We start from the raw sequence: 21,261 nt of genomic DNA, 5'->3' as shown, positions 1-21,261 counted from the left end.
GTTGAAACAAATCACACCACTGAACATGGGATAAGAATGGAAGGATGATATTAATTTAAGGCAGATTGGAGAGAGCTTTGCTGTACATATGCCTTATTATACTGTTGAAAAGGAAGTTCTGGACACAGCAACAACTGCCCAGCTTATTTTCCAAGTACTAACATCCCTCCTCTTGTACATATAAGTTTAAAAGAAAATAAAACTTGCTTATATATTATCCTTCAGTATGACTTTGGAATTGAATCGATAGGAGCAGCACGGCGACACAATGGTTAGCACTGCTGCCTCACAGCTCCAGTGATCCGGGTTTGATTCCCGGCTTGGGTGGCCGTCTGTATGGAATTTGCACGTTCTCCCCGCGTCTGCATGGGTTTCCTCCGCGTGCTCCGGTTTCCTCCCACACTCCAAAGATGTGGGGGTCAGGTTGATGGGCCACGCTAAATTGCCCAAAGTGTCCAGGGAGGTGTAGGTTCGAGGGATTAGCGGGGTAAATGTGTAGGGTTGTGGGGATAGAGCCTGGGGTGGGATTGTTGTCAGTGCAGACTCGATGGGCTGAATGGCCTCCCTCTGCACTGTAGAGTTTCTATGATAATCATCGAACCTAGAGGCAAGAATGTTGCAGCTGACTGGAAGAAAATGCATTACTCAGAGTTGGCCATGATCTCCCATTCGAAAGAAATAAAATTAATCAGCAGTTTTAAAAAAATAGTTAATCAGAGTTTGAGTAAAACGTTAGCGCTCGCTTTTTGTCAAGTTTTAAAGTTTATTTATTAGTATCATAAGTAGGCTCACATTAACACTGCAATGAAGTTACTGTGAAAATCCCCTAGTCGCCACACTCCGGCGCCTGTTCGAGAACACTGAGGGAGAATTTACCATGGCCAATGCACCCTAACCAGCACATCTTTCAGACTGTGGGAGGAAACCGGAGCACCTGGAGGAAACTCACACAGACAAAGGGAGAGTCTGTCCAGACAGTAACCCAAGCCGCGAATCGCACCTGGGTCCCTGGCGCTGTGAGGCAGCAGTGCTAACCACTGTGCCACCGTGTGGTGGCAGGTTATATTTTAGAACTGAATTTTCTGGGGCCACACACCTTGTGCCACTTTGGCAACTTCAAAATTCAACTAAAACGGCAACTGATTTCTTTAAGAGGTGACACTATACTATCCAGTAAGATGTCTCACAGCACCAGGTTAAAGTCCAACAGGTTTATTTGGAATCATGAGCTTTCGGAGCTCTGCTCCTTCATCACCTGATTAACGTTAACCTGGCGTTGTGAGACTTCTTACCATACCAGCCCGAGTCCATCGCCGGCATCTCCACATCATGGCTATCATGCTCCTTAATCAGGTGACTCACCCGAGGAAGGAGCAGCGCTCCGAAAGCTCGTGATAACAAATAAACCTGTTGGACTTTAACCTGGTGTTGTGGGACTTCTCACTGAGATCAAAGCTTAGTGCAGTGGGTAAAATGGACTGACGTATGCGGAGAGATTGACGAGGTTAGGATTGTTTTCGCTGGAGTTCAGATGAATGGGGGGGGGATCTAATCGAGACTTATAAAATTCTAACAGGACTAGACAGGGCGGATTCAGGGAGGATGTTCCTGATGGTGGGAGTGTCCAGAACTCGGGGTCACAGTCTGAGGATTCGGGGTAGACCATTTAGGACGAAACGTGGAGACATTTCTTCACCCAAAGAATGGTCAGCCCTGTGGAATTCATTACCGCGGGAAGTAGTTGATGCCAAAACATTGATTGCATTCAAGAGGTGACTAGATCTAGCACTTGGGACGAGTGGGATAAAGAGGATATGGGGAGAAAGCAGGATTAGGCTATGGAGTTGGACAATCAGCTATGATCACAATGAATGGCGGAGCAGGCTCGAAAGGCCAAACGGACTCCTCCTGTCTTACCTTCCATGCTTCTATGACAAAGTTTTATCTCGACTTGTGTTCCACACAAGTACTAGATAGTTCCATGGGTACGATGGGTTCAGAGGGATATGGGCCAAATGCGGGCAATTGGGATTAGCTTAGGGGTTTTTAAAAAGAAAGGGCAGCATGGACAAGATGGGCCGAAGGGCCTGTTGCCATGCTGTAATCCTCTATGACTCTAAGTAATTGTTCATATTCCTCAGGCCTTCAGAAGTTGCAATAGCATCGTATTTAAAACCAAGGAGATTTCAAATAATGGTACTTTAGTTTAGCTTTTAGATAGTGTAATTCCTATTACATGGAAAACTAGTTCCAGTGATGCAATGGATATAAACACCAAAATTAGTTATTTACAACAAAGATATTGATGTGTGAAGCCTATGAAAACCATTTCAGAATATACGTTTGTATTTGGGTATTAGCTGCCAGCTACACAGTTTACATTAGCATAGCAAGATTGATTCAATGGAATTAACTTCACCAAGACAGATTAACTCCTTTAAATCGTTTTGTCAAAAGCCACAATAAAGGCTTAAAAAAAACATTTTGCTGTAAAACGCAAACAATTCACAAGCTGAAATTAAGGGTTGAATCCAATTGTTCAATCATCTCCTCTTGGCACAATGACAATGGTATGAAGTAAAAGAGACTGAGCAAAACCATCACAGTACAATGCATTTAATGCAATTAGCTTTTGATACTCAGTTTGCAGAACTTTATGAGATGCAGAATAAGTGACACTTATTGTGCCGATGAAAATATTGCAGCAGCATTGTAAGAAGCGTGTTGAACAGGTGAGCCATGAAGTTGCAGTATTGGAATGGCAGAGCAAGGGGCACTCCCGTTCCTGATGTTAGTTTTACCTATCTTTCACCCCTCTCTAATATAGCATCAATATCTTCGTCTGTAATGTCGCTCTCTTGAGAAGCAAATACGTGGGGAGCACCGTGACGAATCATCTGCAGCATTTCATCTTTCCCCAGGTTATTGAGATTCTGATCGACTAACCTTCCCGAACGAATTCAGTCTCGATGTTAAGAAATTGTAAAGAACAAAGAGAATTACAGCACAGTAACAGACCCTTCGGCCCTTCCAAGTCTGTACTGACCATGCTGCCCCGACTGAACTAAAACCCCCTACCCTTCCGGGGATCATATCCCTCTATTCCCATCCTATTCACATATTTGTCGAGAAGCCCCTTAAAACTCACGACCATATCTGCTTCCACTACCTTCCCTGGCCGCGAGTTCCAGGCACCCTCTGTGTAAAAAACCTGCCTCATACATCTCCTTTAAACGTTCCCCCTCACACCTTTCACCTGTGCCCCCTAGTAATTGATTCTTCCTCCCTGGGAAAAAGCTTCTGACTATCCCTTCTGTCCATGCCCCTCATAATCCTGTAGACTTCTATCAGGTCGCCCCTCAACCTCCTTCGTTCCAGTGAGAACAAACCAAGTTTCTCCAACCTCTCCTCACAGCTAATGCCCTCCATACCAGGCAAAATCCCGGTAATTCAAGAGACGTTTTCACATGTTAATAAATAGACACACAAGGGCGATAGTGGAAACTATTGAGCCCACTTTGTTGCACAGTATACTTTAACTGGCTGTTCATACTCTGTGGAAGATTGCAGAGGGTTTTAATGTTCAATTTTGCATTTTTTAGGACTATTTCACAAAAGTCAGGAACACATATGCCAGATTGCACATTTCCAGGTAGTATGTCCTAATCTATTGTAATGATAATTCATTTTAAAATCATTGACTATTAGAGAAGTTAGCTGTGAAAATATTGAAGATTAATTTTAAAATGTTATGCGGTCTTTGAAAAAGAACAGGTTACTGAGGTAATATCCAATGCATTCACAATCCCTAACACAAAGTTTTAACATCCGTGCCATAACTCAGTCGAAGAAATGAATGCAAGATGAAATTCTGGAGTGAAGGCTGGGAATGATTGACACTTCTCATGGTACCCCAAAGTTTCAACGATGCCATTTAAAGTTAATACCTCAAAGCACCGAAATATACTGAGGAGATATAGTGGGAATACTGTAAGTAACAACAAAGAACGACTAAGAAAGCGATAAAGAAAGGAAAGATAGGTTATGAAGCGAGGCTAGCTCTAAATATAAAAAATGATAGTAAAAGTTTTTACAAATATATAAAAAGGAAGAGAGTGGCTAGAGTGAATGTTGGACCATTGGAGGACGAGAGGGGGGATTTAATAGTGGGAAATAAGGAAATGGCTAAAACTTACATAGTTTTTTTATATAGTTTTTTCTGTCGGTCTTCACGGTGGAAGACACACAAATAGTTTACTGAATATTAACGATAGAGGGTTGGTAGGAGGAGAGGTACTCAAAAAATTAATGTTACCAGGGAGTCAGTGCTTGGTCGACTAACGGGACTGAAGGTGTACAAATGCAAGGTTATTTACTTTGGAGAAAATAATAGTAAATTGGATTATTATCCAAATGGAAAAAAAAATAGAACATGCTACTGTGCAAAGGGAACTGGGGGTCCTTGTGAATGAGACGCAAACACCCAGTCTGCAGGTGCAACAGGTGATCAAGAAGGCAAATGGGATGTTGGCCTATATTGCAAGGGGGATTGAATATAAAAGCAGAGATGTCTTGCTGCATCTGTACAGGGCATTGGTGAGTCCGCAGCTGGAATACTGTGTGCACTATTAGTCCCCTTATTTGCGGAAGGATATATTGGCCTTGGAGGGAGTGCAGAGAAGGTTCACCAGGTTGATACCAGAGATGAGGGGTGTTGATTATGAGAAGAGATTGAGCAGATTGGGTTTGTACTCGTTGGAATTTATAAGGCTGAGGGTGGATCTTATAGTGACCTATAAGATAATGAAGGGCTGGAATGGGTAGAGGTGGAGAGATTCTTTCCACTTAGAAAGGAAGCTCGAACTCGATGGCACAGCCTCAAAATAAAGGGGTGGTCAGTTGAGGACAGAGTTGAGGAGGAACCTCTTGTATCAGAGCGTGGTGAATCTCTGGAGTTCTCTGCCCACTGAAGTGGTGGAGGCTACCTCGTTGAATATGTTTAAATCACGGATAGATGGATCCCTGATCGGTAAGGGAATTAGGGGTTATGGGGATCAGGCGGGTAAGTGGAACTGATCCACTTCAGATCAGCCATGATCTTATTGAATGGCGGGGCAGGCTCGAGGGGCTAGATGGCCTACTCCTGCTCCTGTTTCTTATGTTCTTATGTTCTCCCCATGCAGTTCCCACCCAAAAAACAACCAACTTCAACACCCACCTTGCTGAATTAAAATAGAGTCCAGTCTAAGTTTCATTTCAGCATGTTCCACTCTCCTTTCCTCCAGAGCGTTGTCAGTTATAAATCGGAATACTCTGACGACATTTGTTTGACCAATTCTGTGGGCGCGATCCTCAAAAAGAACACAATTCAAGTTACATGGCAGATCCACAAAATCAAGTAACAATTTCAATTAACATTCCTCGACATTCAGCTGTAAAAATAGCACATTCATATATTTTCCAGCAAACATTGTTTCTATAATAAGAAATCCAAGAATCTGAAACAAAAACTCTGATTATGAAAACCTTAACATGGGGATAGGGAATAAATCAACTTCCGAGAAATCTCCAAACTGATCATAAGCTGGCAAAGATAGGATGTGTGGATGGCTATCTCCTGCATGTTTTTACCCTCTCTAATTACTCAGTCAACATCAACAATTGTTGCAGCAGATGCATTGATTGCAATCCAGTAACTGGCTGGTGGGTCAATGAAGCAATTGAGAAACTTGCCACTTCACACTGGAGGGGAATTAGAATCATCACTGTGTTTGTGGATTGGAGTCAAGTACTGACAGATGCTCTACCCTGAAGCAGATTAGTGAACCACCTGAACAATTGGGGAGGCCTGCTCCCTTTTGCTGCTCACTATTAAATTTTAATTAAAACTTCACAAATGAGTGTGATTTGAATTCATAAGCCCTTGTTACACGAGGCAATCACGAAGCACTTATTAAAATCCGTGCATCAGTTGTTTTGAGTAAAACGGAATCACGGAAGGCAGTTCCTTATGGTGACACCTCAGCATTACTCAAAATTAAAATGGATTTCATTTCTAAACTCTCAATTGGATTTGGAAGTTAATTGGTGAGGAGAAACAAGATGCCCAGTCAGCTGAAATCATACCACGCCAATTCTGAAAACAACCGCGCGCTCCATTCAAATAAAGAGAAGCGAACTGAAGGCCTCTGCTGAAATATTTCCACCAGTTCAGTCATAGAACATAGAACAGTACAGCACAGAACAGGCCCTTCGGCCCACGATGTTTTGCGAGCTTTATCTGAAACCAAGATCAAGCTATCCCACTCCCTATCATCCTCCTGTGCTCCATGTGCCTATCCAATAACCGCTTAAATGTTCCTAAAGTGTCTGACTCCACTATCACTGCAAGCAGTCCATTCCACACCGCAACAACTCTCTGCGTAAAGAACCTACCTCTGATATCCTCCTGGATCTCCCACCACGAACCCTATTGTTATGCCCCCTTGTAATAGCTCCATCCACCCGAGGAAATAGTCATTGAACGTTCACTCTATCTATCCCCTTCATCATTTTATAAACGTCTATTAAGTCTCCCCTCAGCCTCCTCCGCTCCAGAGAGAAAAGCCCTCGCTCCCTCAACCTTTCCTCATAAGACCTACCCTCCAAACCAGGCAGCATCCTGGTAAATCTCCTCTGCACTCTTTCCAGCGCTTCCACATCCTTCCAATTTGTTATTGCAATGGAGAGGGATAGGGCCGTACGGCAGGGCAAGGTTTACAATTGGGGGAGGGGTAATTATGATGCGATTAGGCAAGAATTAGGGGGCATAAGTTGGGAACAGAAACTGTCAGAGAAAGGAACTAATGAAAAGTGGAACTTTTTCAAGGAACAAATACTGGATGTCCTTGATAGGTATGTTCCTGTCAGGCAGGGAGGAAATGGCCGAGTGAGGGAACCATGGTTCACAAAAGAGGTGGAATGTCTTGTGAAAAGGAAGAGGGGAGCTTATGTAGGGATGAGGAAACAAGGTTCAGATGGCTCGATTGAGGGTTACAAGTTAGCAAGGAATGAGCTGAAAAAGGGGCTTAGGAGAGCTAGGAGGGGACATGAGAAGTCCTTGGCGGGTCGGATCAAGGAAAACCCCAAGGCTTTTTACTCTTATGTGAGGAATAAAAAAATGACCAGGGTGAGGTTAGGGCCGGTCAAGGACAGTAGTGGGAACTTGTGTATGGAGTCAGTAGAGATAGGCGAGGTGATGAATGAATACTTTTCTTTAGTGTTCACCAAGGAGAGGGGCCATGTTTTTGAGGAAGAGAAGGTGTTACAGGCTAAAAGGCTGGAGGAAATAGATGTTCGGAGGGAGGATGTCTTGGCAGTTTTGAATAAACTGAAGGTCGATAAGTCCCCTGGGCCTGATGAAATGTATCCTAGGATTCTGTGGGAGGCAAGGGATGAGATTGCAGAGCCTTTGGCGTTGATCTTTGCGTCCTCGCTGTCCACGGGGATGGTGCCAGAGGACTGGAGAATGGCGAATGTTGTTCCTCTGTTTAAGAAAGGGAATAGAAATGACACTGGTAATTATAGACCGGTTAGTCTTACTTCGGTGGTTGGTAAATTGATGGAAAGGGTCCTTAGGGATGGGATTTACGACCATTTAGAAAGATGCGGATTAATCCGAGATAGTCAGCACGGATTCGTGAAGGGCAAGTCGTGCCTCACAAAGTTGATAGAATTTTTTGAGGAGGTAACTAAGTGTGTTGATGAAGGTAGGGCAGTTGATGTCATATACATGGATTTTAGTAAGGCGTTTGATAAGGTCCCCCATGGTCGGCTTATGATGAAACTGAGGAGGTGTGGGATCGAGGGAAAGTTGGCCGATTGGATAGGTAACTGGCTGTCTGACCGAAGACAGAGGGTGGTGGTCGATGGAAAATTTTCGGATTGGAGGCAGGTTGCTAGCGGTGTGCCGCAGGGATCAGTGCTTGGTCCTCTGCTCTTTGTGATTTTTATTAATGACTTAGAGGAGGGGGCTGAAGGGTGGATCAGTAAATTTGCTGATGACACCAAGATTGGTGGAGTAGTGGATGAGGTGGAGGGCTGTTGTAGGCTGCAAAGAGACATAGATTGGATGCAAAGCTGGACTGAAAAATGGCAAATGGAGTTTAACCCTGATAATATGTGAGGTGATTCATTTTGGTAGGACAAATTTAAACGTGGATTACAGGGTCAAAGGTAGGGTTCTGAAGACTGTGGAGGAACAGAGAGATCTTGGGGTCCATATCCACAGATCTCTAAAGGTTGCCAGTCAAGTGGATAGAGCTGTGAAGAAGGCCTATAGTGTGTTAGCTTTTATTAACAGGGGGTTGGAGTTTAAGAGCCGTGGGGTTATGCTGCAACTGTACAGGACCTTGGTGAGACCACATTTGGAATATTGTGTGCAGTTCTGGTCACCTCACTATAAGAAGGATGTGGAAGCGCTGGAAAGAGTGCAGAGGAGATTTACCAGGATGCTGCCTGGTTTGGAGGGTAGGTCATATGAGGAAAGGTTGAGGGAGCTAGGGCTGTTCTCTCTGGAGCGGAGGAGGCTGACGGGAGACTTAATAGAGGTGTATAAAATGATGAAGGGGATAGATAGAGTGAACGTTCAAAGACTATTTCCTCTGGTGGATGGAGCTATTACAAGGGGGCATAACTATAGGGTTCGTGGTGGGAGATACAGGACGGATATCAGAGGTAGGTTCTTTACGCAGAGAGTGGTTGGGGTGTGGAATGGACTGCCTGCAGTGATAGTGGAGTCAGACACTTTAGAAACATTTAAGCGGTTATTGGATAGGCACATGGAGCACACCAGGATGATAGGGAGTGGGATAGCTTGATCTTGGTTTCAGATAAAGCTCGACACAACATTGTGGGCCGAAGGGCCTGTTCTGTGCTGTACTGTTCTATGTTCTATGTTCTATGAGGTGACCAGAACTGCACACAATATTCCAAATGTGGTCTCACCAAGGTCCTGTACAGTTGCAGCATAAGCACACGGCTCTTAAACTCCAACACCCTGTTAATAAAAGCTAACACACTATAGGCCTTCTTCACAGCTCTATCCACTTGAGTGGCAACCTTTGGAGATCTGTGGATATGGACCCCAAGGTCTCGCTGTTCCTCCACACTCTTCAGAACCCTACCTTTGACCCTGCAATCCGCATTTAAATTAGTCCTACCAAAATGAATCAGCTCACATTTATCAGGGTTAAACTCCATTTGCCATTTTTCAGCCCAGCTTTGCATCCTATCTATATCTCTTTGCAGCCTGCAACAGCCCTCCACCTCATCCACTACTCCACCAATCTTGGTGTCATCAGCAAATTTACTGATCCACGCTTCAAAGAACAAAGAACAAAGAACAATACAGCACAGGAACAGGCCCTTCGGCCCTCCAAGCCCGCGCCGCTCCCCGGTCCAGAATTGAATCCTGAATCCAGGATCCCCGCCCAATTTTCCAGCCTATCTACATACCAATATCCTATCCACCGAGCTGTCCCTCACAGCTACGATGCTTTGTTCATTACAACCTATTAACTCACCCCCACCCCCCCATTCCAGACCATGTGATCTCCAGGGAGAGGCGAAAACCCAGAGTGAAAAACCCCAGGGCCAATATGGGGGAAAAAAATCTGGGAAATTCCTCTCCGACCCCCTGAGGCGATCGAAACGAGTCCAGGAGATCACAATGGCCCCGATCGGAAAATGCTTCCCAACCCTAGTCACTTCCACTTCCACGAACACCATATGAATTCCCTGCCCCCGAGACAGTATCCCAACTATCCGCAGTCTCGCTCTGTACTGGCACCAGCAAGATGATCATAGAATGAAGCCTTGAATCGAGAAACAAGGAACAATTAGCCCGCGCCGCTTCCTGGTCCAAACTAGACCACTCTTTTGTATCCCTCCATTCCCACTCCGTTCATATAGCTGTCTAGATTAGTCTTAAACGTTCCCAGTGTGTCCGCCTCCACCACCTTGCCCGGCAACACATTCCAGGCCCCCACGACCCTCTGTGTGAAATATGTCCTTCTGATATCTGTGTTAAACCTCCCCCCCTTCACCTTGAACCTATGACCCCTCGTGAACGTCACCACCGACCCGGGGAAAAGCTTCCCACCGTTCACCCTATCTATGCCTTTCATAATTTTATACACCTCTATTAAGTCTCCCCTCATCCTCCGTCTTTCCAAGGAGAACAACCCCAGTTTCCCCAATCTCTCCTCATAGCCAAGCCCCTCCATACCAGGCAACATCCTGGTAAACCTCCTCTGTACTCTCTCCAAAGCCTCCACGTCCTTCTGGTAGTGTGGCGAACAGAACTGGACGCAGTATTCCAAATGCGGCCGAACCAACGTTCTATACATCTGCAACATCAGACCCCAACTCTTATACTCTATGCCCCGTCCTATAAAGGCAAGCATGCCATATGCCTTCTTCACCACCTTCTCCACCTGTGACGTCACCTTCAAAGATCTGTGGACTTGCACACCCAGGGCCCTCTGCGTCTCTACACCCTTTATGGTTCTTCCATTTATCGTGTAGCTCCTCCCTACATCATTCCCACCAAAATGCATCACTTCGCATTCATCAGGATTGAACTCCATCTGCCATTTCCTTGCCCAAATTTCCAGCCTATCTATATCCTTCTGTAGCCTCTGACAATGTTCCTCACTATCTGCAAGTCCTGCCAGTTTTGTGTCGTCCGCAAACTTACTGATCACCCCAGTTACTCCTTCTTCCAGATCATTCATATAAATCACAAACAGCAGAGGTCCCGATACAGAGCCCTGCGGTACACCACTAGTCACAGGCCTCCAGCCGGAAAAAGACCCTTCCACTACCACCCTCTGTCTTCTATGACCAAGCCAGTTCTCCACCCATCTAGCCACCTCCCCCTTTATCCCATGGGATTCAACCTTTTTCACTAGCCTACCATGAGGGACTTTGTCAAACGCTTTACTAAAGTCCATATAGACAACATCCACGGCCCTTCCTTCGTCAACCATTTTGGTCACTTCTTCAAAAAACACCACCAGGTTCGTGAGGCATGACCTCCCTCTCACAAAACCATGATGACTATCGTTAATGAGTTTATTCCTTTCTAAATGCGCATACATCCTATCTCTAAGAATCTTCTCCAACAACTTCCCCACCACGGACGTCAAGCTCACCGGCCTATAATTACCCGGGTTATCCTTCCTACCCATCTTAAATAACGGGACCACATTGGCTATCCTCCAATCCTCTGGGACCTCACCTGTGTCCAGTGACGAGACAAAGATTTGCGTCAGAGGCCCAACGATTTCACCTCTCGTCTCCCTGAGCAGCCTTGGATAGATTCCATCAGGCCCTGGGGATTCTGCCCCCTCCTCGAAGTCATTAATAAAAACACAAAGAGCAGAGGACCAAGCACTGATCCCTGTGGCACTCCGCTAGCATCCTGCCTCCAATCCGAAAATTTTCCATCGACCACCACCCTCTGTCTTCGATCAGACAGCCAGTTACCTATCCAATCGGCCAACTTTCCCTCTATCCCACACCTCCTCACTTTCATCATAAGCCGACCATGGGGGAACCTTATCAAACGCCTTTCTAAATCCATGTATACGACATCAACTGCCCTACCTTCATCAACACACTTAGTTACCTCCTCAAAAAATTCTATCAACTTTGTTAGCCACGACTTGCCCTTCACGGATCCGTGCTGACTATCCCGGATTAATCCGCATCTTTCTAAATGTTCGTAAATCCCATCTCGAAGGATCTTTTCCATCAATTTATCAACCACCGAAGTAAGACTAACCGGTCTATAATTACTAGTGTCATTTCTATTCCCTTTCTTAAACAGAAGAACGACATTCGCCATTCTCCAGTCTTCTGGCACCATCCCCGTGGACAGCGAGGACCCAAAGATCAAAGCCAAAGGCTCTACAATCTCATCCCTTGCCTCCCTTGCCTTTCATCAGGCCCAGGGGACTTATCGACCTTCAGTTTATTCAAAACTGCCAGGACATCCTCCCTCCTAACATTTATTTCCTCCAGCCTATTAGCCTGTAACACCTTCTCTTCCTCAAAAACATGGCCCCTCTCCTTGGTGAACACTGAAGAAAAGTATTCATTCATCACCTCGCCTATCTCTAATGACTGCATACACAAGTTCCCACTACTGTCCTTGACCGGCCCTAACCTCACCCTGATCATTCTTTTATTCCTCACATAAGAGTAAAAAGCCTTGGGGTTTTCCTTGATCCGACCCGCCAATGACTTCTCGTGTCCCCTCCGAGCTCTCCTAAGCTCCTTTTTCAGCTCATTCCTTGCTAACTTGTAACCCTCAATCGAGCCATCTGAACCTTGTTTCCTCATCCCTACATAAGCTGTCGAGTGGAGTTTTTTAAAAACCATGGGAGCAACACACGGAAGATTTGAGGGGGTATCAGAGGCAGTAAAATACCCAATGTCGCTTGTCAGTGCACTTGGATGTTAAAACCAGCTACGATAGTTATATATTCAACAGTACGTAGCTTTCAGAACACAAATAACTAATCGCTCAGGAACGTACCATAGCTTGGAGGTCTACCTGAGGGTTCCAGTTTGAGGCGTATAGGATTACTGCATCTGCCGTGGCTAGATTTATACCAAGACCCCCAGCGCGTGTGCTTAACATGAAGGTAAACTTTGAGCTCCCAGGACTATTGAAAGCAGAAATACAATCCTGGAGGGATGAGAGAGAAAAGTTAAGTCAGAGTTGAACAAACGAATGGGACCAATATTTTTACTAATTGTTGGAAAGTTTCATATTTAATAATACAAATAGATGCTAGATTCAAATTGAATATTCATATTTCTCTGTTTGAAAACATTGAGTCGGTTTTGTAACATTAAGTCTAGAATTCTTAGTTAGATAATAGAGCCTCAGATCAATTTAAGAGGTGAGAACTTTCCTCAAACAAACTCAGTTTTGAAAGCACAGGGCAAGAAACTTACTTGTCTCTCCTCATGCGGTGTCTGTCCATCCAGTCTACAATCGTCGTAGTTTCTCCACATACAAGAATCTTCCAAGATATCCAGCACCCTGGTCATTTGGCTGAAGATCAACACGCGAGAACCTGTGGAAAAGAAGATCATTCATCAGGGTGATCGGTTGATCGGTAGCCAAGAACACAGATCAGATACACAAATGCTTCAAAAACCTACATCTACTGATGTGGACAATGGAAACCAAATTTCAGTGGGAACAAGCAGGATGTAGAGTAATCTAGTAAATTAGTTATAGTACAGGAGGCATAAATGAACACACATTACCAAAAAAAAAACTCCAATTTTATAATTCATACAATGTGAACTGTCCATGTGACCCAGCTGCCTTGATTGATGGGAATGATTTCAAATGGTTTATATTCCAGGTGGATTCTAAACGGTGCTGCAGTTTGGGCAGCAAAAATTAAACCCTAATCAAAAAATAGCTGCAATCACAAACAATGTAATTATTCCATTCGCCTTCTCCCAACACGTTAGCCCCCAATTTTCAGAATATTTAGCTCCTGTAACTATTCCCCTGGAAGGAGGATGGGGCCCATCAAGCATTGCAGAGACCTGTGATCCATCTCTCCTCATGAAGAATACTTGATGCTAAATCGGCCAGTTGTTGGGAGCCCCCAGCCCCAGTGGATGGCGTGTGGCAGGCCAGAATGACTAAAACAGGATGCTATTTCAGATCAAGACACACTATTATTTTAAACAGTCACTAAAACTTGTGAAATAAAAGCTAGATAGATGGAAGCAAAGTTCTGGAAATACTCAGCAGGTCAGGCAGCATCTGTGGAGAGGGGAGTTCTGAAGAGTCATAGTTGATCCTTCGCTGATGCTACCAGATTAGTTGAGTATTTTCAGCAGTTTTTAACTCATTAAAACCTGTGCTGGTTTGTAACCCAAAACATCACAGCATGCAGTCTGATGTACCTTGCTGCACAGGTCAAATGCTGCCATGGTGTCATCAGTGATCATTTTCAAATTCTTTTGCAGACATCGTCGTGGAAATCCTTGCATGCTTACGAAGGCTAAACATCACAAACCCCTTTCATTTACTAAAAATCCTGTTCTATTTTTGATCAGTCTGCAGCACAGGTACAGTACTGCTCCAGAGCATGACAAAGTCTGCCATCGCACTCGGAAATGCACAAATAACCATGAAGGCAGTTGTTTGCAGCCAATCGATACACCAGGATGTTTGATTTTCCACTCCACCGGATTTCCTTCTATATGGATCGGACTACACAGTCGTTTTTGTTCAATTCCTCCTGGTCTCCAGAGTCTCAACTAATTTGGTCATGGATTCGAGTTCGAGTGACTGGCATGCTCTTTGAATTTCCAATCGAATCTGAATCCAAACCTACATCCTCCCAAAATAAGAACTTTAACATTAAGCTAATTCTTAATCCATGGAGACAATGTCATCTATTTCACAAAGCGTGAACTTTATTACTATATTTACTCTCTAATAACAGATTTGTTGAACATATTCTAAAAAGCTTCTTTTCCTGTCCTACTATAACTAAAACCATTGCTGATTCCAGTGTTTATTGCATATTAATTTATAACACATTTTGTAATATTTTCAATTAATTTCCCTTTACGGCCTGACAATCGTTAATTTGGGCCTTATGCCTTATGTTGGCCACCGCCCCCCCCCCCCCGCCCCCCCCCAATCCCCCACCCCGTCCGAGCTACTCAAGTATCCACGAAACTATCAAATCACTCCATGTCTCCTTCCTATAGAAAGATTGAAAGACAGAAAGGAAAACAAAAGCCTTGACCAGGCCTGTGGCTGACCTTGCTCCTTCACTTTCGGCAGCAGTTTGTCCAGTACCACCATTTGCCACTGTTAACTACCAGGTGAGTGTCAGTGGTGAAAGGTGGGCCAGGTTCAGCTCCGTCAAACAGATAGGGGTGGTTGCAGCACTTGCGCAGTTGCATCAGTCTATTCGATAGACGCATTTTGTCCATTTTCCCTGAGGAGTTCAGGATGTCAATATCCTTCATTAATATCCTGGTGTACCTGTCAGCAAGGCCAGAATAAAACTCATCAGACCGACTTGGAGATAAATTCCTTTTTTTTAATGTTGCTCAACAGAAAGCAATTACAACCTAAAATGAATGCTTTGTTCTATAGGTGCCTCGGACAAAGTCTAGGATCCACATTCCAACCCCTCTCACCTACAAGGGAACAGAGTGCTCCATCTAAGCCTCACAGATATAGAAACCCATACCTTACGACGAATACACACTCAACATTTTGTTCTTTGATATAAAGTACAATTCATTCCAGGTGGCCAGGGTTTGAAGGGATGGGAATATTCATTTTCATGTCATTTGGATGCGAGCAATAGGAAGTACTCTGGGATTAAGTATTTGTAACGCAGAAACAGGCCACTTTGATCAACAATTCCAGATCAGTGTTCATGATAAGAGTCTCCTCACACCTTCGATTTCTTTTTCCATTCTATGTTTAACAAACTTCCCTAAAATGCATCAATGTCACGCCTCTCCTTGTGGTAGTGAGTTTCACACTAACCACTCTGCCACTTTCTTTTTTGAATCTTCTCCTAAATTCCTGTTTGATTTATTAGTGACTATTTTATATTTATGGCATCGATACTGGCATCACCGTGAGGCAATGACATTGTGTTACATCGGGTGCAGTCTCAATTTGAAGGGCCTTGACCAACTAGATAGACATGGTTAATAAGTTTGGAGGGGACACCTCACTAGTGCCTGATCAGGTGGGTATCAATAATGGGCTGCATTTGGGTTTGAAAGAAGAAAGCCCAAAGCTGAGAGAAAAGTGGTTTGAAAGCCCTGTAATAATCACACTTGAATGGCAATCGTCCAGTCTGAATCCAATGATGATCTTCTGTTTCCGGCAAAAATAATTGAAATGATTGAGGGAAGTTAGAATTCCAAACACAAAAATCTTACAGATCAGACGGGAGCAAAATGGTCAATAGTAGGGAGTCAGCCTATTATTGATGCATTGGGAAAAATCACACTCGCTTACACTGGTGAATCTATTCCCTTAGTTCGACAAATGCTCTAATTGTTGATTGAAGTGCAGCACAATTTCAATTAATTGTTGCGAGATGGTGCCATACTTCACAATGCAACACACTAAGATTCACAAGTTGTGCACTCACCATTTCCGTTGCATTTTGCTAAGGCCGACATACATTTTGACTTCCTTTTTTGGCGGCAGGCTCTTTTCTACCTCAGCTTTAATATGTCGGAGGAGGAAGGGTCTCAACACCTAATTCAGGTGAGAATACATGCTTTTTACACACTGATGATGCACAAGAACGTCAAGCAAAATAATGCAATGTTACAAAAGCAGTTCTGGACAGTTCTGTGGACTGAAGCACAGGTTAAACAAAAACAGCTGAACAAGCCACGGGTTGAAGCACATCTACAGGTGTGGGCTGAATGTTGACTTGATGAAAACACCTACAACTTCAGATTAGATTGTCAACAGCTTTATTCTGCAACAGAACAGATCAGACCTTGGAATCCAACCCTTCATGAGAAAATACAGTAACCTTGAATTCACTATCCTCATTCCTCAACAATGTACATTTCTACAACACCTTTAACATAGGTGGCATGGTGGCACAGTGGTTGGCACTCCTGTCTCACAGCGCCAGGGACTCAGGTTCAATTCTGGCCTCGGGTCACTCTCTGTGTGGAGTTTGTGCATTCTCCCCGTGTCTGCTCCGGTTTCCTCCCACTTTCCAAAGATGTGCGGTTAGGTTGATTGGCTATGCTAAATAAACCTTTGGTGTCAGTGGGATTGGCGGGGTAAATATGTGGGGTTGGTGCAGACTTGGTGGGCCAAATGGCCTCCTTCTGCACTGTAGGGATTCTATGATAATAAGATGTCTACAGGATCATCACAGGGGCAATTATCAGACAAATTTGACACCGAGCTCCCAAAAAAACCATTGAGAGGTGACCAAGGAGTTTTTAAAGCAGTTTCTTAAATAAGGATGAGCTCGAGAGGCAGCGAGATTTAGGGAAAGAATTCCAGTGCTTTGGGCTAAACAGCTGAAGGTCGACCATCAGCGATGCACAAATGGAGCAGTGGACAGAACTTGGTTCATGTCAGCAGCAGTTCTGATTAATTTAATCTTCCACGTGGTGCAAGGTGGGAGGCTGTTTTGGATAACCTAGTGCTAATTAAGGGATTGAACAAGGGCGGGTGATATTATGGTGTTGGTATTGGTAATATTGAGAATATGGGATTGGAAATGTAGTTCAAGCTCAATTAGGATATCACAATTGCAAAGAGTTTGGTTCAGACTCAGACAGACAGTAACCAAGGTTTGGAGTGAATGGTTCGGAAATGGAGCTTGTCGTGTGAACAGAAGCGGAGATAAATCCGAGTAATTGTAACCTACCATTCCTCCTCTCCCCCAACACATTTCAGCTTCTGAAATAGTGGATAGACATTTAAGCAAATACAAATTATTCTATTTCCCTTACCCTTCACCTCCAAAAATGTGATAAAAACACTTTAATTTAGCAAGTCTTCCTGATCAGGAAGCAGTTCTACGAGAGATCCAGCATCAATTGAAATGCGCTTATCAAGGTCGGGATCAGCAATTGGAACAGCCCGTGGGGATGCTTAATGGGCCTTGTTACCAAGGTCAACTGAGGAGTTCAATATATGGCGACAGGAAAAATAATTGAGAGTAAATGAAGCTGAAGAAATCTCTCCCCCTTCACCATATTATGTAATATCTGAAGTGATTCAAATTATTCAGTTCTGGGGAAAATGTCCACCCTAATTAAAAACACCTGTGGCAGTTGCCTACATCGAGTGAAAGGCAATAATTATTTATTGGTGTCATCAATTTCAAATTTGCCTATTACAGCACCTTAAATGCCATGTTTACTTCAAGCACTATTTACTGAATGCAAGAACACCTGGTAAATGTTCATGTCGCTTTGTGCCCTTTAACATTTCTAATCCATTCTAAGTGGGATGCAGTTGGACTGGGCAGAAACCATTCTCGTTACACGAATAGAGCCACCACTTTATTCCAGTGGATCGCAGGTAAGTCATGTCTGCAAGAAGTGGTGGCAACTACATTAACTTCATCACTTCATAAAAGTCAAATTAATTTGTAATTCACACGAAGTAACTCAAAATTTAACACTGCCAGGATAAACATTTAGTAGAATATAGATCCTCAGTTTTTGCCATCACATTTCTAATCAATAAATTAACAGTTCTAAATCTACCAGGGCAAGTCAAAGTCCAGGAATCCTGCGGTGAGTAACTCGCCTCCTTACTCCCCAAAGCTTCTCCACCATATACAAAGCATAAGTCAGGGGTGTGTTGGAATACTATCCATTTCCCTGGATGAGTGCAGCTCCAACAACAGTCATGAAGTTCAACACCACCCAGGACAAAGCAGCCCACGTGATTGCTGCCCCTTCCACAAACATGCACTCCCTCCACCACTGATGAACAGTGACAGCCATGTGTACCATCTACAAGATGCACTGCAGGAATTCACCAGGGTTACTTAGGATGCACCTTCCAAACTCTCAGCCACTGCCACCTAGAATGACAAGAGCAGCAGGTGCCTGGGGATACCACCACCTGGAGGTTTCCCTCCAAGTCACTCATCATCCTGACTTTGGAACCATATCGCTGCCTGTTCACCGTCATTGGGTCAAAACACCTGGAACTCCGTCCCTAACAGCACTGTGGATGTACCTAGAACTTCAGGGACTGCAGTGGTTCAAGAAGGCAGCACGCCACCACCTTCTGAAGAGCAACTTGGGATGGCCAATAAATGCTGGTCCAGTCAACGACATCCACACCCAGTAAATGAAGAAAAGAAACCTTGCTGTTCCTTCAAATTAGCCCCAAACACTCTTAAGGCACATCACTTCATGACACAAATATACAACTTTTGGAATACTATTTCTAAGGGCGATGGGCCCGAAATAACTTTGCATTTTAATGACGTCCCAGCATCATAATACAGATAAGATAAGAAGCTTACCATGTGCAATCGCTCAACCAGCTTCTGGTCCCCGAAGCAGTTGTTTGTGTCAAACCAAGAATCAAAGTCCTGCAAAGAACAACAAGTGGCTCTCGTCATGCCAACCCCAAACGTTTTAGCATATTGTGTTACTTCCATTAACGCCACATCCAATGGTTTCAATTATTACATTGTTTATCACTCGAAGAACAAGAATGGCAATTAAAAAAGGTAGCATCCAAATTAGATCGTTCAAAACTGATTTCATAAAACAGATGCACAGCTGCTCATAACAATTTCAAATCAGTTTCAGCTGGTCGGCATGTGAGCAATTTAACATGGAAAAAAATCATTTTTCCCTTGGACCACCTATTTCCATCTCTGTAACAAGCTACAGGACACCCACACAGGAAGAATTGTCAGTTAGGCATTCAGCTATAAACATAACTTTTCTTACTTTAACAAAAAAAAGAAATACTAAAATACTTCTGACGCTAATTTGTGGATTGAGATAGATATGGATAAAGTAAGCTATCAACCCAGCATGCTTTTAATGTAATTTTAGAATTGTGACACAAGGTGACAGTTTTGCTCAAGGAAACATCAAGCATGTTAAATACGCTTCGCTGTGGAAGGCAGATGTGACATTGAGCATCAGAAATGGTCAATAGCAGTTTGAAGGTATCGAGGAGCAGACATCATCAATTGGACTCTGCATCGGCACACACATGGTGAATATAGTGCTCACAAAATGTGGGCAGGTGGACAAATTAATACACAAACTGCGGCCATTTAGCTACCTGGCTGCTCCCAATGCAAGGAACAATGGTGTCACACAACACCCTCCAGCAAGTTGGACAGTTTCCCCTGACACTAGCTTCAAAAATTTAAAAGACACAAATTTGCAGCATTCTCTCATGCCTTCCAAAAAGGAATAGGTTGAAACACTGTAATTGAACCTTAGGCAAACGGTACAGTCACTGTCAAGCTGCTTTTCTCATTACTTACTGCACACGAATTGAAGACATCCAGGAGGAGGAAGTTGAGCAGAGCTCAGAGTTCGTGCAGGTTGTTCTGAACTGGTGAATTTGTGAGCAATAATCCATTTGTTGTTTTGAATTCTCTCACTATTTCAGAGAGCTGTAGATTTAGCAGATTTAAAGACATGACTGTACAAACTGGGTACAAGTTCGAATCATACAACTGGCACAACTGTAGATTCAGAGTGCATTTAAAAGTTCGCTGATCTTTTAGGTGTTTATCCGTGTCTGTCATTTCTCCAATGAATTCAGATATAGTGGCGCAAAGTGCTTTACATTAGGAAGCAAAAAGCAAGTGTAGTAATAGTACATCAAGATTACAAACGGTAATCTATAACTTGCAAGACTGGAATATGGAAACTTCCAGAGCCGTCCACAATTGAATGGCATTTCTTTCAAATCGAAGCAATGGTTGTGGAAGAAGCAGCTGGTTAAAAAGCAATGGTTGTGGACGGAGCAGCTGGTTAAAAAGCAATGGTTGTGGAAGGAGCAGCTGGTTACAAAGCAATGGTTGTGGAAGGGGCAGCTGGTTAAAAAGCAATGGTTGTGGAAGGAGCAGCTGGTTAAAAAGCAATGGTTGTGGAAGGGACAGCTGGTTAAAAAGCAATGGTTGTGGAAGGAGCAGCTGGTTAAAAAGCAATGGTTGCGGAAGGAGCAGCTGGTTAAAAAGCAATGGTTCTGGAAGGGGCAGCTGGTTAAAAAGCAATGGTTCTGGAAGGGGCAGCTGGTTAAAAAGCGTTTAAAACAAGAGCACACTACGGTCTGAATAAGCAGATCTGATCTTTGATTTTCAATTCAAATATTTCCACTCCACTCTTCCACGAGTGTTAAAACCCAGAGATTAACTTTCGAGCCTCAATAATTGATCGTGCAGTAACTTTCCCAGAAGTTTCTGAACCCCTGGAGTCATTTGGTTGAATATGGCACAGCGGTTAGCACTGCTGCCTCACAGCAACAGGGACCAGTGTTTGATTTCCGGCTTGGGTAACTGTGTGGAGTCTACATGTTCTCCCCATGTCTGTGTGGGTTTCCTCCGGGTGCTCCGGTTTCCTCCCACAGTCCGAAAGACATGCTGGTTAGGGTGCATTGGCTGTGCTAAATTCTCCCTCAGTGTACCCGAACAGGCGCCAGAGTGTGGCGACCAGGGGATTTTC

The 21,261-nt window shown here is 43.9% G+C and overlaps 1 pseudogene; it reads right to left on the bottom strand.

Annotated features, from left to right (window-relative positions):
- Nucleotides 1–2,801: 2,801 nt before the first annotated feature.
- Nucleotides 2,802–21,261, bottom strand: part of LOC144486030 (SWI/SNF-related matrix-associated actin-dependent regulator of chromatin subfamily A member 5-like) — a 29,454-nt pseudogene continuing 10,994 nt past the window's right edge.

The sequence above is a fragment of the Mustelus asterias genome, unplaced genomic scaffold, assembly GCF_964213995.1.
Source record: "Mustelus asterias unplaced genomic scaffold, sMusAst1.hap1.1 HAP1_SCAFFOLD_276, whole genome shotgun sequence".
In the NCBI taxonomy this organism is placed as follows: Eukaryota; Metazoa; Chordata; class Chondrichthyes; order Carcharhiniformes; family Triakidae; genus Mustelus; species Mustelus asterias.
Note: the sequence above shows the minus strand (reverse complement) of the source record. Positions and strands in the feature narration are given on the sequence as shown.